This window comes from Myxocyprinus asiaticus, chromosome 21 (assembly GCF_019703515.2).
Source record: "Myxocyprinus asiaticus isolate MX2 ecotype Aquarium Trade chromosome 21, UBuf_Myxa_2, whole genome shotgun sequence".
Classification (NCBI taxonomy): domain Eukaryota; kingdom Metazoa; phylum Chordata; class Actinopteri; order Cypriniformes; family Catostomidae; genus Myxocyprinus; species Myxocyprinus asiaticus.
The window spans coordinates 37,180,390-37,186,121 of record NC_059364.1 but is presented as its reverse complement, the minus strand read 5'-3'; the positions used below and the strand labels follow the sequence as shown (position 1 = coordinate 37,186,121).

Genomic DNA, 5,732 nt, shown 5'->3' with positions numbered 1-5,732 from the left:
GGCATACGCACAAATATTTGTGAACGAGTCCCAAGTATACTCAAAAAGTCAGTTTAAAGAACCGTACTTTATATTTAATCGTTGTCTCCTGCAAGAATGTTCTCTCATGTTGCTGAGAGTTTGCTATTATTTAGCTCTTTTACTAGTCAGTGACGCATCCGATGCTTTGCAACTCTCTCGGACAATCAATGCATATTATATACATTGTTATTGCATATATGCGTATAATATTGAAAGCTGACGTTTTGCATAACTAGATTGACATTGCATTGAACTGTCTGCATTTACACTTAAATGTGTTCTGTTTGCACTGAATGCTCATTCGCATAGCAAACTATAATACATGTGATATGAAACAACATACTATGAAAAGCAACTCTTACTGGAAATATCTATCGTAAATAAACACACAGATAGTAATTACAGCGAAGGAAATATAGAAGTATATAAAAATATATTGTTTTCCATTCATCAGTTTTGTTTTATATACGTGATTGCAGCCAATGTGAGCGAAGCTCCAGTGGCGCAATCGGTTAGCGCGCGGTACTTATATGACAGTACATTGCAAAGCAATGCCGAGGTTGTGAGTTCGAGCCTCACCTGGAGCAGTGTTTTTGCCAACCTACAGTATCCAAGAAGGAAATGGTCAACTTTTGTTGGCATTTGCTGTACTACATATGAATATTAAGAGAGGGTCGTGTAATGAGTTTAAATTATTTGCATACGTTTATGTGGAGTTATCTAATTGTTATAAAATTATAAATGAATACATTAAGAAAGATCTAGTCTATATTATGGCATTTTCCTATGTAACATTTGAGTCTATTTTCCCCGTATTTGCTAACATTTTCATATTGTGATGTTTGGGGGTTCAGTTTAATTCACTGCAGTACCTCCCTTTAACAGCAGGTGGTACACTAATACAACCTATAATGCCTTTTTAAACATGAACATCGACAATTTAACACCCTTTCCAGTTGATGGCAGTGTTGTCAAAGTTTTCAGTATATCATTTCGTTTGAGTGTAACATTGTTTACGTCACATTGCTCTCTCTCCCTCCCTCTCTCTCTCTCTCTCTCTCTCTCTCTCTCTCTCTCTCTCAATTTAAATTACATTTTAAAGTACGTTATTAGCATGATTGTGTTTACATACAGTATTGCCAAAGCATTAATACACAAAACAGATAATTGCAAGGCAAAAAATACAAAATAAAACAGAAACAAATAACAATTAATATAGAATTAAAATAAGGTGCCAGGTAATTAATAAAAAAAAAACAAAAAAAACAAACAAAAAAAACAACTATAATAACAATATACACTATATAATATTAAATAAAATAAGCATTTTAAAAGACATTGTGAACATGAAAAAAAAAAACTGTGAACAAAGTACATTAAGGCAGCAATTCTCTCTCTCTCTCTCTCTCTCTCTCTCTCTCTCTCTCTCTCTCTCTCTCTCTCTCTCTCTCTTTCTTGCTCACTCCTTTAGGTTATGCAGTTCATTTTCCCTCTCATTCACTTTCCTGAATGATAAAATATTTAATTTTATAAATCAACTGTGCTTATATTTTACAAAACAAATTTTAATTGAATTAAATTAGTATTGTATTGAAAAGCTACATCCGACTTTAGAAGAGTGACTTAAATGTGATCATGTCATTCCTTGTTTGAAATCTTTTTCCATGTATCCTTACATCAATTTAACCTGCCTAAATATGCAGTCTATTAAAGTTAGAAATGTATGTGTGTATACATACATACAGGCATGGATTACCGACTGGGCCAATGGGGCCAGTTCCCAGGGGCCCTTGACTGCCCAGGGGGGCCCTGGGCTTTAAGGTTATGCGATCCAGTTTGACGATCCCCCCGCTCGAAAACCCATCAACAATGAAAACGAAAATATATATATTTGATCTTTTATAGGAATATAAAAGTTAAAATGAAAGAACTTCCATGCATACCTGCATTGTGACTTATCAAACACACAAATACTTTATTTCCTGAATGGCTCCATAACATTTTAGATTTTTATCATGTCATCTTTTTTTACCCTTAGAGAAACTGTGAGAACTGAATTTTGTCCACTTAATTTTTTTAAATTTTTTATTTTTTTTTATTTTTACTTTTACTTTTACTTTCTGGGGCCCTTCTGGGATGTTTTCAAGACAAATGGTACATTAAATGTGTCAGACTGACATCCTTCCACACTTGCTTTGACAGTTTAGATAAGATCTTTGACCTGAATATAATATTTATGTTTGAGAGAATCAACAACATTTTCTTGTATGCCTGCACCTGGGATCTGAGCCAGATCTGATCTGATTTCTTCAGAGAGGCAATGTTGAAGAAATGTTGTAATAGCAAAATTGCTTTCTATGGGAAGATTCTTACTCGATTCTTAGTTGACTGGGCATGCACGTTGAATTCTGATTTGTGCATTTTTGATAACAGAAATAGATAATGTGATTCAAACATAACTGGTGCCAGTAAGCACCTGGCAAGTTTTCTTGAGGTACAGCTCAGAGGAGATCCCGCTATGCATCAGATATGGCACCCCGTGGGAGAATGAGTCAGCAAATCAAGTCTGGAGAGACAGCCACAGACAGCTGACCATCAGCCTCCCCTCTCTAACTAACTACTCCAACCACACATCCGTCAACACCTATGCACACACATACACTCCCCACACTCGACCTCAGATTTGGTGTCATGACAAATGAAATGAATACATTCATACAGTTATCTTGGAAAGGACAGGAGCGAGCTGATGCATAATGACTTAGCCTGCTGAGGGATTTAGCCTCCTTTTGTTTAGCAGCCCAATAAGCAGCACTGGAGGCCAGAGGCAATTAGCATGAGATCAGTTGAAAACAAGGTCAGTGCTGGGAAAGAAGCAGCTTTTCTCTGGCCTCACAGTGGAGTCACCACATTAAGACATACAGCTTGTCCAGTGTGATGAACTCCCTCTCTGAAATGAGCAGTGCACGCAATTCACTGGTGAGCTTTTTCCATGGGTTTTAGCTTTGTAGTTTATCAGGAAGGGCTGTTACAGAACATTTTTACAGCAGAAGGAAAGGTGTAAAAAATATATTATTTTATTAGAGGTCATTCAACTACAATTTTTTAGGCTATTAGTCTTACAAGGGTCACACTTGACCCTTGTGCTGTGTTGAAAGTTTTTACCTAATTTGGTGTTCCCGGTCAAAAATGACCGGCCTATTAAAAATTGCTTATAAATATGTCATTATGTCATATTATCACCAAATATTGGATTAGATCTTTTTGTCAACTTGTTTTCTTTCAATTAGCACAGGTTTTGTATTTCTTTTTGGAGCTTATTGATCGGAAGCCTCACTGACCTGAGCTTATGCACCTCCTTTTTTGAGTGAAAAAAGCATTATTTGTGGATAATTTTGGCAATATTATATAAAATATAAAAACATTGTGTACTATTAATCACACTAGTGTGTTTTAATGTTTAACCAGGAAGTTTGTTTTGAAATGCTTGTTTTGTACAAAATGGCACAAAGTCACACTTGTGGTGTTACTGGTATCAAACCTACACAATATTAAGCAGGTGGTTTTAATGTTGTGGCTGATCGGTGTATGTGCATGTGTGCTTGCAAACATAAAGGCCCATGCGCACTAATCCACACACACACAAACACATGCACATGCACACAAACACACATGTGATGGGAAGATCGGATCATTTTACTGACTTGGATCTTTGAGTTTCGTTCAGCAAAATTAATGAATCTTTATTCAAGTCATTTCATTCATTTGAGCAGAATTAAATTAAAATGTAAAATTTTCAATAGCCAAATCCCCCCCCCCCCCAAATTTGATTATTGTACCAATAAGGAAAAAATGATAATGCAGCCAAGGACAAATTATGAGAAACAGAAAGATTTGTTCACCTCTGGAATCTTCGTGTCTGAGTCGTTCGTTCTTTTGTCATGTGACAGCATATGCTTTAGACTACAGTCCTAATCATGGTCTCTTTTTAAAGAAGACACTTAGGAGTTTTTTGGTGAAGTGAAGGCAAGCAGCAATATAACTGAAATTAACACAACATTATAGAAGCTTAAGTTTATTTTAAAGAAAATACACTGTACTTAACTTGCACTAAACTTAAATAAAACAAGCAAAAAAGGCCCACAGTGTCCATGCCAATTAAGAGGTTCTAAATAAGCTATTTCATAGTAAATAAACATCAATGGCTGACATGAACAGTCGTTAACTTGTGATTCTTACATTTATATTGCTCTTTTTTTCTGCTCCTCTTCTTTGTGCTGCTTTCTGCCTTGTGCACCTGATAATTTGGTTCTTTTTTCACTCATTTTGTCCACATGTGATAAGGATCTGATTATAATATAATCGCGTAGTGCTAGTGCTCAATATATGGGTTGAGGGGCGCACAGTCCTCACGAGAGGGCGTGCTTCCGACAAAAAACAAAACAAAAAAACGCCTCTGTCATTTTGCGCCCTAGGCAACCACCTATGTCTAAGCCACGGGCCGGCCCTGCCTCCAATAATCAGATATGGCCAAACTTATTGCTGTTCTGTTACAGTCCATTATGCACCAATGTCTAAATGTCATTAAATTGATGCAGGGATTACATAATTGTTCGAGTTTAATTTAATTTAATTTTTTTTGTTTATTAACGCTCGTTAATGCCCTTTAAGATGACCAATCAAATTAAAGTGGCTCGCGTGTAACATGTACTCATAATGTTACTCGCAATTGTGAATGTGAAAGACAACATTAACGGAGCAGTTTTCCGCATATCAGGCATAAGACAAAAAGAAAATGGGTGCATATTGTGAATGAATGTGGTAACTGTCCAGACTTCTAAGACCATAAGGCAGTGTTGTGTTGTATGGACAACCACTGATCTAGGCTGTAATATTTAAATAACAATTAAACAAATATCTAACTTGTTTCTCTATTACAATGCATATTTTACATTTATTGCCATGTCGTATGTTTCAGGTGACATTGATTATTTCAGGCTGATCAGATAACTTGCTTGCATAAATCTAGTTTGTGGCAAAGAATATGTGAAGTGTGAACATTTTGTGTTATGCAGATAATAATTGTTAGTTGTATTCTTGTAAACTTCAAAAGAACCATGCATTTTTTCAAACATGAGATGAACTTTATCCTACCCTGAACTGCATCCAACATCCATTCATCCATCCAACATTACCACACACACACACACACACACACACACACACACACTCACACACACATGTTGGTGCAGTTATCATTATGAGGACCCTCCATAGACATAATTATTTTTATACTGTACAAACTATAGATTCTATCCCCTAACCCTAACCCTAAACCTAACCCTCACAAAAAACTTTCTGCATTTTTACATTTTCAATAAAACATCGTTTAGTATGTTTTTTAAGGTATTTGAATTATGGGGACACTAGAAATGTCCTCATAAACCACATTTATAGCATAATATCCTTGTAATTACCAGTTTGTAACCTAAAAAAAAAAAAGTCCTCGTAAACCACTTAAACCTGCCCACACACACACACACACACACACATACACACACCAGAACTGTCCCCACTGACCCCTCTCCAATAGAATCTTTCTTTTATGATGTTTCTTTCATCAAGCATTGTTTGTTTCAAATGCAGAGCACACATTTGCAAAGCACATGCAAAAAGCTATTGTCAGTCATGTGCATGAGGACACAAAACCA

At 36.0% G+C, this 5,732-nt stretch overlaps 1 non-coding gene across 1 annotated transcript; it reads left to right on the top strand.

Moving 5' to 3' along the window:
* The first annotated feature begins 514 nt into the window (after nucleotides 1-514).
* On the top strand, nucleotides 515-608 carry trnai-uau (transfer RNA isoleucine (anticodon UAU)). The gene is made up of 2 exons: nucleotides 515-552; nucleotides 573-608. It is a non-coding gene; the product is annotated as a tRNA-Ile (tRNA).
* The last annotated feature ends 5,124 nt before the right edge of the window (nucleotides 609-5,732 follow it).